Source organism: Cavia porcellus, unplaced genomic scaffold (assembly GCF_034190915.1).
Source record: "Cavia porcellus strain 051 isolate PalLab524CR breed Dunkin Hartley unplaced genomic scaffold, mCavPor4.1 scaffold_11, whole genome shotgun sequence".
In the NCBI taxonomy this organism is placed as follows: Eukaryota; Metazoa; Chordata; class Mammalia; order Rodentia; family Caviidae; genus Cavia; species Cavia porcellus.
The window spans coordinates 39,272,944-39,283,900 of NW_026947494.1; positions in this window are offsets into that span (position 1 = coordinate 39,272,944).

The window sequence follows — 10,957 nt, forward strand, 5'->3', positions numbered from 1 at the left end:
ATAGATCCCCATGAGAAGCTGCAGCTCAGGTCTGGAAGGACACTGGGACGCTGCCTTCTGTGATGAGAAGCCAAGTGATGCGTAGCTTCTGGAGTAGTTTGGGTCTGAAAGCACTGGCACTGAGCCCAGTGGTCTGCTCGAACCCCTTCCCTGCTACGTATATCCAGCACAGACCCAGCGGTCTGTTCGCTCTTTCTCCCTACCAACAGGAGTAAGGGTATTTCTCAGCTAAGACAGAGGTCATACCTTGGGATGAACGGACAGAGGGTTCTCTGGAGCAGGAAGGGCATCTCACAGACCCACAGGCCATAAAGGTAGGTGAAGAATGCCTTGGCTTGAGGTGCACAGAACACAGAAATTGGGAGCTGCTGGAGTGACAACAGCTTTTGGGCAAATACCATTAAGCGACCATGCCTGATAGAAAAAGCAGGGCAAGATTCAGTATTCACACTAAAAAATGTGACTATAGAAAAAAAACAGGCCTCAGCACTGACTTGATACCCCTCCTCTATATCTGGTAGATTCCTGTACTCAGACCCTGGAAAGAAAACATTCATTAAAAATTATGGAGGTAAGCCGGAGATTTGGCTCAGCGGCATAAGTGCCTGCCTAGCAAGCGCGTGGTTGTGAGTTCAATCCCTGGTACCAAAAAAAAAAAAAAAAAAAAAAAAAAAAAAAAAAAAAAAACCTAGGAAATGTTTGAATTCATTTTTCTTTCTCTCTCCTTCGCTCTTTTTATGTCATTTTATTTAGAAGATTGGAGTTTAAATTTTTCCTTTTATATTTTTTTATTTCTTTTTCTTTTTAATTTTTCTTGTTTTTTTCTGTTACTTTTATCTGATTCTATTAATTCTCTTTTAATTCTTACTACATTTGTGCATCTCACTATTCTTTTCTCATTCTCAGCTTTCTTTGATTTATTACTTCATTCATTTTCCAATTCCCTACCTTTTATTCTCACTAATATGTTAAGCTTTATTAATTTTTAGCTATTTAGGTAACCATACTATCATTGTTGAATTCTTTTTTTTTTGAGACAGGGTCTTGATACTTAGTGCAGGCTGGTCTTGAGCTTATTTTGTAGCCCAGACTGACCTCAAACTCATAAAAATCCTCCTGGCTCAGCTTCCAGATTGCTGAATTGTGCCACCACACCCAGCCTATTGAATTCTTTTTAGTTGGTAATAGTAGTATAGACATTGCAGTTGGTACATCTTTACTATGTGCTAATATTTGGTTTGCATTTTTCATTCTTTATATGGTTAAACATGGTACAGTGATAGCTTTTACTGGTTCTTATGGTAGATCAATATCCACTTTGTCTTTAACTGTTATTTTTGCTAATTTTGTCACTATTGCCAGGATGGCATCATTTTTGTCATGAATTATTTTTTATCCTATACCAATATCTGGTTTGTCTTTGTGTCATCAACAATACTCCAGTTGATTTCATTAGATATAGGAGCTGGGCCAGTTACACTGCCCTCTCCCTCCCAAATTATCAGAGGGAGCTGGATCTTTGAACAAAGGCAAAGCATATAATTACCCATTCCTGAAGCACAACACTGAAAAGTAGACATTAGCTAGAGAGATCTCTATAGTAGCAATAGTCTTTCAATTATAATTGACTCATTATCTTCAGGATAGAGAGACAGACAGACAGACCGACAGACACACACACACACACACACACACACACACACACACACACAGGTGCCCTGGGGAAAAAACCCCACAAGAGAAACAGAAGATAAGCAACCAATGCTTCCCAAAACTCCTAACTCCCACAAAGCTGACCCAAAGGACCCCAACAATGAGGAAATCAAAATCCAAAATCCCAAACTGTATAAAATGATGAAAAAAAGAGACAAAAGCACAGATCAATAAGGTGATTGGAGTAGTCACTGAAGATTTAACTAAACAGACATGGATTTAAACAAAATGATGAGTGAGCTTGCAAAAGATACTAATAAAGACATAGCTGAGGTAAACAAAATGGTACAAAATATGAAAGACGAGCCTATAAAACAAACAGAGCCTATAAAAAAGAACCATGAGATTAAAAATTCTACTGAAAGTGTGGACAAGAGAAATGACCAGAGTCAGAACAGAATGTCTGAACTAGAAGGTAGAACTGATGCAGGTGATCACATGCCCAGATACCTTAAAAACTATAAGAGAACAGAAAAAAATTAACCCAATGACTTTTAAATGACAACAAAGACAACCAAAGAATAGCTGACATTAGGAAAAAATCAGAAGACAAAAAGAACCACCAGCATTAAAAACCTATTTATATCTTGGAGGTCTGACCTGGTTTAAAAAAAAAAACCTATTTATAAGACTAATATTGGATAATGTTCCAAATATGGGGAAAGAATTTAACATACATATAAGGAAAGTACAAAAGTTTGAGCCCAACCTGAGCTACATAGTGAATTCACATCCAGCCTGACCTGTGTAGTGAGACACTGTCTCAAAAACCAAAACAGAACAAACTGATAAAGCAGATAGAAACTCAAATAGCCACAATCAGAAAAGAGCTTCTCCACACACAGTTAAAATGCCAGATGTCCAACAGAATCTTAAAAGCAGTTAAAAAAGCAACCAATCATTCATAAAGCTAAATTCACTAGAATTATAGCAGACTTCTCAATTTAAAGGTCAGCAGAGTTTTCAGGGAAGTGTTTCATTCCTAGAAGAAAACAACTTTCAACCAAGGTGGATGTTACCTACAAACTATGGGTATCTACGCACAACAAAAAATAAGTCTGTAAGAATTCCCACTAAAGAAGTAAAATGAACCACACTTTCATTGCTACTACAGTATTCAATGTATTTTTATGACTATATTACTGTAATATTTATTTATTTTACTTAACATATAAACTCCAGTCCTATCATTTGGAAATTTTCCATTAATTGAAGAAAGATAAAATGTCAAAAAATACATGTTTTTCAACTTTGCTTGCCAGAGTGGTATTCGTATGACATGAGCCACACTCAAACAAAAATTGAATGAGAAAATAACACAATGAAGCATGGTCAGACAAGCAAGCATGGATTGCCAAGAACTGAGATGGCAGCAGTACCAGTGGAGGTGCCACTGTCAGTGCTGGTACAGGTGATGTGAACTGTGGTTCCAATTGATCAACAGCAATAACAGTAACACATTCACCAGTACAGAATTACAGTACTTTGTTTCTAGTGCTGATTAGTTATCTGTGTTTCAAATGTATTTCTCTAGCTTTCTTTTGAAGTAGTTTTTATCTTTTCCTTTTACCAAAGATAACCACTTCTAAGTACTCTGTTGTTAGAAGTTGTTATCAGGTAGCCTGCTTCTTTTTCAAATATTATTAAGTTTATTGGCACATTTTATGTATACATAATGATCACGTTCATCAAAGGGAATTTGTACCTATACATGATATAACTTGATTCATTCTTTTGTCTGGTTCCCCTGCCTTTCCTTTAACTCTTCTTCCTCTACATATTTGCAAAAGCTTTGTTTCCATTTTCTCTCTTTTTTGGTCACCTTTTTCTTTTTCTTTTCTCCTTCTCCTTCCCAGGTTCCCTTCCCATTTTGAATATTTACTATTTTTCAATATCTATTACATATTTTAATTAATCATCCTTAATTAAGCATCTGGTTTCTCACACCAGAGAAACAATGTATTTACATATGTGTGTTCAATTTATTTCACTTACAAGTGTGTTCTTAAGGTACATTCATTTAGATAGACAACTCTGAAGCGTATCCTTCTTTACGGCAAGGCAGTACTCCATTGTTTCAAAAGAAACACATCCTGACTGGGGACATAGCTCAGTGGCACAGCATCTATCTGGCAAGTGTGAGGTCCTGAGTTCAATTTCTTTTTTTTTTTTTTTTTTTTTTTTTGTCTTTTTCCTTTTTATCGGTACCGGGGATCGAGCTCACGACTGCCTGCTTGCAAGGCAGGCACTTATGCCGCTGAGCTAAATCCCCAGCCCCCTGAGTTCAATTTCTAGTACAAAAGAAAACACATTTTATTTGTCTATTCAACATTGATGGGTGTGTGAGCAATTTCTAAGATTTAATGATTATAAACTGTGCCACTATAAACATGGGTATGCATATATGGCTGTGGTATAATGCTTTAAATCTTTAGGGAAGATACCTAGAAGAGGAAGACCTGGGTCAAATGGAATCTCTATTAATAGATCTTTTTTTTGTCCTAGTTCTTTAAGGAATCTCCATCCTGATTTCCACAGTGGTTGCACCAGACTACACTCCCCACAGTTGGAGAAAGTTTCCTTTTTCTTCACAGCCCCATCAATATTTATTACGGGTTGATTTCTTGATAGTAGCCATTTTTTCTGGGATGACATGGAATCTCAGTGTTGTTTTAATTTGCATTTCTTAAATGCAAATAAATATGTTGCACATTTATTCATGTACTTATTTGCTGTTTTTACTTTCTATTAAATAGAAGTCTATTCAGATGCTCAATTTTGGATTGGGTCTTTAAATTTGAGGGTCTGATTTTTTTTAATTCTTTGTATTTTCTAGATATTAGTCCATCATCTGAGGAACGCCTGGCAAAATTATTTTTCACACATGAGTTGTCTCTTCACTGTATTGGCAATTTCTCTGAAAAAATCTTTTATGTTGTACAAAACCTTTAAAAAAGATAAAATCTTACTTGTTGATTCTTTGTGATATTTCCTGAGCAATTGGAATTAATTGGGATTTTGTCTATCTATCCCAGTGTCTTCAAGAGTTCTACAATACTTCGAGCAGATTTAATGTTTCTATTTTAATATTTAGCTCTTTGATCCATTTAAATTTTATTTTAGTGCATGGTGAAAGATGAGTCTAGTTTTAGTTGTTTTTTTGTTTGTTTGCTTTGGTTTCTTTTTTGTGCCAGTGAATTCACAACCTTCAGGCAGGCGTTTACATCACCAAGCTAAACCCCCAGCCCATGAGTCTAGTTTTAATCTTCAATTTGTGGCAAGCCAGCTTTTCTAGCACCATTTCAAAGATAAGGTAGCTGAGTGTGTTTAGAATTGTTTCTGTATCTCCTAATCTGTTCCACCGATTTTTTAAAATCACAGTAACTTTGTGACTGTAATTTCAAATCATGGATTGAGATGCTTCCTGCCTTGCCACTGTTGTCCAGAATTGTCTTTGCTGTTATTCTAGGTCTCATCTGGTTTGTAATGAATTTTAAGATTTTTTTTTTAATTCTATGAGTTATGCTATTGAAATTTTGATTTGGGTTACATTAAATCTGTATGAAAATTTTGAAAGTGTGGACAATTTCACTATATTGGTTCTTCCTACTCAAGAGCAAGGTATATCATTTCATTTTAAATTTTTAAAAAATTTTTATTTAAAAGGAAAAAGAAAAAAAAGAACAAAACAAAAGAGTGTAAGGGTATAAGAAATACAGAACTACAAAACAAACAAACAAACAAACAAAAAAACAAAAAACCAGTAAGAAATCACCAGTTAACAGATCACATACTATCATCCCAGAGACAGTGGTCCAAGTCACAGGATCAAAGCACACAAAGTGGACATTCAAACAGTGAGACTGCAAACAATTGTGTTCAATGATCCAATCAAAAGCATTAACATGGTCATCTATTTAACACACATAAACACACTTGCTGTTGTATCCTTTAGAGCACTTTTTTTCCGCTCTATTACAACAAAATTTACACATTTTGGGTTTTATTACTCCCATAGTTCTTATTACTTTTTTTAGAAGAAAATAAAATAAAACATGACAAAACAAAGCTGTCAGTCAAAACCAAGGATAGACATAGCACATGATGTAAAAACAGAGTACAAGGTTATCAACAATGGTTACCATAATGCCTCTTGCTTCCTTAAGAAGAACTGTCTATCTCTTTAGGTATTATAAAGTTAAACAAAACAGTAGAGAACAAGACCAGTAAAACCTAAACATTGTAAACATTACAGGACTTGAAAAGAGGATAATAGTCAAACCAGAATGGGCATCATAGTGAATCTTATTGCCTTCAAAGTAGTTGCCTATACCCTCAAACTTGATACTATCTTACAGAACGGCACAGAGTAGAATCAGTCAAAACAAGATAGCGGGAGTATTACAGGACTTCAAATCAAGTTAATAGGAAATTTAAAAAGTTACTATCATATATACCCTGCTATTTTTTTTTGATTATTCCCCCTTAGTTAAAAAAGTAATAAAAAATAATTAAATAAATTTTTTAATGAATAAGGGAGAGATTGAGATGAAAGAGGACATAACAACATAACAATACAGGTCAAAGTATGACAGTTTCAGCAACCTAGTGCTTCACCACCAAATAACCCGACTTAATAGCAGTTACCATAGTGTCTTTTTCCTTGAAATATTTGAATGTAACTTCATATACGATAACATCAAACATATCAAGACAATGTAGAACCATTTAAGTGGATGAAAGCATTTGTAGGGTATTTAGAACCAGCGAACAGAAAACAAACAATGGTTTCTATATTATCTCTTTGGCTATAACAATTTTTGTTTATACTATCGCATATAATAAAATCCAGCAAGATACAACATGATAAAACCAATGGAGACAGAAGAGCCATAGTTTGGTGGGGCTTCAAAACAAGATAGTATTAAATCAGCACTAGCTATTATGATGTCTTGTTTTCTTCAAAATAGCTGTTCATTTCATCACAGGCAATAGTATCAAGCAGCCCAGAATAAAGCCATTCCAATTAATAAGTGAAAACTTTATAAGGCTTCAAGGCTACATAATGGGGAATCATGATTACCACATACTTTTATACATTTGAATCATTTCCTACACTAGGGGAACTATTCGGTATTCACACATGCGAGTTTGATTTATTTCACATATGAGTATGGCTTCAAGTTGCACCCATTTATTGATAAATATCTCAATGTGATCCTTCTTTGTAGCTGAGTAGTACTCCATTGTATAGAAACACCATAACTTTTTTATCTATTCCACAGTTGATGGACACTTGGGTTGTTTCCAAGATAGGGCGATTACAAATTGTGCTGTTATAAACATAGGTGCACATATATCACTGTGGTATGATGCTTTCAGTTCTGGGAATATGCCTAGAAGTGGAATAGCTGGAACAAATGGGACTTCCAATCCCAGTTTTTTGAGAAATCTCCAGATTGACCTCCAAAAGGTTGTAACAGTCTACACTCCCACCAACAGTGTAGGAGAGTTCCTTTTTCCCCACAGCCTCTCCAGCACTTGTTGTTGTTGGTTTTCTTGATCCTAGCCATTCTTTCAGGAGTGAGATGGAATCTGTGTGGTTTTAATTTGCATTTCCCTAATGACCAATGATGATGAACATTTTTTCATGTATTTATTTTCCATTTGTATTTCTTCATCAGAGAAGTGTGTATTCATCTCAGAAGCCCATTTTTGGATTGGGTCTTTGAATTTTTGGGGTCTGAGTTTTTTTAATTCTTTATATGTTTTAGACAAAAGTCCCTTGTCTGAGGGGGAGTTCACTAAGATCTTTTCTCAGGTTGTGGGTTTTCTTTTCCCTATGCTGGAGATTTTTTTTGACATGCAGAAACTTTTTAATAAGAGTTGATCCCAGTTATTGATTCTGGGAAGTATTTCCTGTGCAGTTTGAGTCCTGTTGATGAATTCTCTACCTACCCCTATGTCTTCAAGGTTTCTATCTAGTTTGTCTTCCAATAGATTTAGTGTTTCTGTTTTAATATTCGGATCTTTGATCCATTTAGATTTTAATTTAGCACATGGTGATAGACATGGGTCTAGTTTTAGTTTTTGGCATATGGAGAGCCAGTTTTTCCAACACAATTTATTAAAGAGACTGTCCTTCTTCCAGTGAACCTGCTTGGCTCCTTTATCAAAGATAAGGTGGTTGAGTGTATTTGTAGTTGTGGTTGTATCTTCTAATCTATTCCATTGATCTTCAGCTCTGTTGTGATTCCAGTACCATGTTGATTTTACTACTGTTTCTTTGTAGTATAACTTCAAGTCAGGGATTGTGATGCCTCCTGCCTTGCCTTTGCTGCTTAGAATTGCCTTTGTTATTCTAGGTCTCTTCTGGTTCCAGATGAATTTTAGGAGTGATTTCTCTAGATGTATAAGGTATGTTGATGGTATTTTTATTGGGATTGCATTGAATCTGTATAACAGTTTTGGGAGAATGGCCATTTTCACAATGTTTGTTCTTCCTATCCATGAGCATGGGATGTCTTTCCATTTTCTGAGATCATCTTCAATTTCTTTTTTCAGTATATTATAATTTTCCCTGTATAGGTCTCTCACTTCTTTCATAAGAGTAATTCCTAAATATTTCATTTTTTTGCTCGCTAGTGTGACGAGTGTGGCTTATTTCTCTCTCTGTGTTATTGTTGTTAGTGTATAGGAATGCTATTGATTTCTGAGTATTGATTTTGTATCCAGCTACATTACTGAATTTATTTATTATGTCTAAGAGTCTTTCAATGGAGTTTAGGGGGTCTTCTATGTAGAGTATCATGTCATCTGCAAACAATGATAATTTAACTTCTTTTCCTATCTTTCCCCCTTTTATTTCTCTCTCTTGTCTAACGGCTCTGGCTAGTGCTTCCATTACTATATTAAATAGGAGTGGTGATAAAGAACATCCTTGTCTTGTGCCTGATTTTAAAGTAAAGGCTTTCAATTTTTGGCCATTTAGTATGATATTGGCTGTTGGTTTGTCATAGATGGCCTTTATTATAATGAGGTAAAGACCATCTATTCTAATTTTTTATAAAGTTCTTATTATGAATGAATGTTGGACCTTATCAAAGGCTTTTTCTGCATCTATAGAAATGATCATGTGATTCTTACTTTTGGCTTTATTGATATGGTGGATTACATTTATTGAATTATGTATGTTGAACCATCCCTGCATGCCTGGGATGAATCCCACTTGGTCATGGTGTATAATCCTCTTGATGATTTGCTGCTTCCTATTTGCCAATATTCTATTGAGAATTTTTGCATCTGTGTTCATTAGGGAGATTAGTCTATAGTTCTCTTTTTTAGTTGGGTCTTTCTCAGGTTTTGGTACTAGAGTAATATTTGCTTCCAGGATTGACTTAGGAAGGATTACTTCCCTTTCAATTTCATTGAATAGTTTGAGGAGTGCCAGCATTAGGTCTTCTTTGTATTTCTTGTAGAATTCTGCAGTGAATCCATCTGGGCCTGGGCTCTTCTTTACAGGTAAGGACTTAATTACATTTTCAATTTCATTGATAGAGATTGGGTTATTCAGCAGTTTTACATCCTCTTAATCTAGCTTTGGTACTTCATATATTCCTAAGAATCTGTCTATTTCTTCTGTGTTATCAAACCTTTGAGAGTAGAGGTTTTCGAAATAGGTGTTGATGATCTTCTGTATTTCTGTAGAGTCTGTAGTGATTTCATCTTTTTCATTTCTTATTGCATGAATTTGAGCTTTTTCTTCCCTTTTTTTAAAATAAGGTTGGCTAGGGGTTAATGATTTTATTTGTTCTTTCAAAGAACCAACTTTTTGATTCATTGATTCTTTGCATTGTTTTCTTAGTCTCTATTGCGTTACTTTCTGCTCTGATTTTTATACTTTCCTCTCTTCTTTTGGCTTTGGGCTTGACTTGCTCTTCTTTTTCTAGCTGTTTGAGGTGTAGCATCAGGTGATTTATTTGTATTCATTCTGTCTTCCTGATGTGGAAACTCAGTGCAATAAATTTTACTCGGAGGACGGCTTTCATTGCATCCCACTGATTCCAGTAAGTTGTATTTGTATTTTCATTTTCTTGTAGATATTGTTTAATTTCTTCTTTAATTTCCTCTGTGACCCACTGATTACTCAAGAGTGTGTTAATCAGTTTCCATGTGTTTGTGGGAATTTTGAAGTATCTTTTATCATTAATTTCTAATTTCATAGTGCTATGGTCTGATAGCATGCACGGGATAATTTCAACTCTTGTGCATTTATTTAAATATGTTCTGTGAGTTAATATATGGTCTATTTTAGAGAATGTTCTATGTACTGCTGAGAAGAATGGGTATTCTGTTGATGTTGGGTGGAATACTCTGTATATGTCTATTAAGTCCATTTGTTCACAAGTGCGATTCAGTTCTTTTATTTCTTTGCTGATTTTCTGTCTGGTTGATCTGTCCATTGGTGTCAGTGTGTGTTAAGATCTGTTAGAATTGTGTTACTGCTAATTTGGTTTTTCATTTCTATTAATAGTTGTTTTATATAACTGGGCGCTCTGGAGTTTGGTGCATATATATTTAAGATAGTTAGCTCTTCCTCTTGAAGTTTTCCCCTAACCAGCATGTAGTGACCTTTTTTATCCCTTCTGATCATTATTGGCTTGAAGTTCATTTTGTCTGCAAACAGAATAGCTACCCCTGCTTTTTTTTTAGGGGGGGTTCCTGTTCCATGAAGTATTGTTTTCTATCCTTTGACTTTCAGTCTGTAAGTATCCTTTTGGGATAGATGGGTTTCTTGTAGACAGGATATGGTTGGATTTTGTTTGTTGATCCATTCTGCCAGTCTGTTTCTTTTAATTGGTGCATTGATACAATTTACATTAATGGTTATAACCGTTATATATTGGTTTATTGTTGACATGTTATCTTTCTGCTGTTGCATCTTTATCTTTCTGCTCTGTTTAATTGTCTTCTTTGTGTAGTGGTTTTTTCCTTAATGTATCTAGGCTTTCTTTCAGTATTCTTGGTGATCATGAAGTTTTTCAGCTGTTCTTTGTCATGGAAGTACCTTATTTCTCCATCAGTTTTGAAGGACAGTTTTGCAGGGTACATCAGCGTAGGTTGGAAATCATTTTCCTTTAGGATCTGAAATACTTCACTCCATGCTCTTCTTGACTTTATTGTTTGTGCTGAGAAGTCTGCTGTGCTTCTGATAGGTTTTCCTTTATAGGTGATCTGTTTTTTT